We start from the raw sequence: 2,042 nt of genomic DNA, 5'->3' as shown, positions 1-2,042 counted from the left end.
AATTTTTTACAAATTTACATTATTTTATGTGTATTTTGTATATATATTTTTCTACGTATTTAAATTATTTTATGTGTATTTTATTTATACATTTTCATAAAAATTTACGTTATTTTATTGTGTGTATTCGTATATATTTTGAAACAAATTTTATACAAATTTATGTTATTTTATGTGTATTTGTATATATATTTTCATACAAATTTATATTATTTCATGTGTATTCTTACATATATTTTATTACAAATTTACCTTATTTTATGTTTATTTTGTATATTTATTTCATTCAATTTTAAATTATTTTATGTGTTTTTTTGTTTTTGTATTTGTATCGTAAATTTGTATAAAACTATATACAAAATTACACATAACAAATACACATTCTTTTATTGGTATTTTGTTTATTTATTTTGTTTCAATTTATATTATTTTATGTGTATTTTGTTTACATTTTTTTAAACGTATTTACCTAATTTTATGTGTATTTTGTATATATATTTTTATAGAAATCTACGTTATTTTATGTGTATTCGTATATATATTTTAAAACAAATTTACTATTTTATATATGTATTTTTGCATATATCTTTCAACAGAAGTTTACCTTATTGTATGTGCATTTTGTATATTTATTTATTTAGAAATTTAAATGTTTTATGTGTATTTTGGTATATATATTTTATAAGAAATCCGCTATTTGATAGGAATTTTCCATCTTTATTTTCATACACATTTACATTATTTTATTAATATTCAGATATTTATTTTGATACGATTTTACATTATTCTATTTGTTTTTTGTATATATTTTTTTTATACATATTTACATTATTTAATGTGTATCTTGCATATATATTACATACAAATTCATTATCTATTATTTATTTTCATACAAATACACATTCTTTTCATGATATTTTGTTTATTTATTTTGTCACGAATTTATATTACTTAATATGTATTTTATATATATATATTTTTATACGTATTTACATAATTTCACGTGTATTTTGTATATATATTTTGATAGAAATCTACGTTATTTTATGTGTATTCGTATATATATTTTGAAACAAATTTACACTTTTATTTGTATTTTGCGTTTCAATACAAATTTACCTTATTGTATGTGTGCATTTTGTATATTAATTTTAATACAAATTTAATTATTCTATGTGTATTTTTGTATATGTATTTAAAAAAAAAAACATGCTTTATCTTATGGGTATTTTGCATCTTTATTTTAATACAAATTTAAATTATTTTATTGATGTTCTGTGTACCTATTTTGATACGATTTTACATTATTCTATGTATAACAAAAATATATACAGAATACACAAAAATAGATATGCAAAATACATATAAACAATGTAAATTTGTTTCAAAATATATATATGAATACACATGAAATAAGGTAGATTTCTATAAAAATATATGCAGAATACACATAAAATTAAGTAAATACGTATAAAATATACAAAATACACATAAAATAATGTAAATTAGTATCAAAATAAATAAACAAAATACCAATAAAAGAATGTGTATTTGTATAAATATATATATACAAAATACACATTAAATAATATAAATTTGTTTCAAACTATACAAAATACACATGAAATGATTTAAATACGTATAAAAATATATATACAAAATACACATTAAATAATGTAAATTCGCGTCAAAATAAATAAACAAAATATCAATAAAAGAATGTGTATTTGTATGAAAATAGATATACAAAATACACATAAAATAACCTAAATTTGTATCAAACTATATACAAAAATACACAAAAATATTTTAAATTTGTATGAAAATAAATATACAAAATACACATAAAATTAGGTAAATTTGTATGGAAATACATATACAAAATACACATAAAATAATGTAAATTTGAATACATAAACAAATACACTTAAAATAACGTAAATTTGTATAAAAAAATATATACAAAACACAAATAGAATAGTGTAAAATCGTATCAAAATAAAAACACAGAATATTAATAAAATAATGTAAATTTGTATGAA

The sequence above is a fragment of the Eriocheir sinensis genome, unplaced genomic scaffold (assembly GCF_024679095.1).
Source record: "Eriocheir sinensis breed Jianghai 21 unplaced genomic scaffold, ASM2467909v1 Scaffold38, whole genome shotgun sequence".
Classification (NCBI taxonomy): Eukaryota; Metazoa; Arthropoda; class Malacostraca; order Decapoda; family Varunidae; genus Eriocheir; species Eriocheir sinensis.
Note: the sequence above shows the minus strand (reverse complement) of the source record.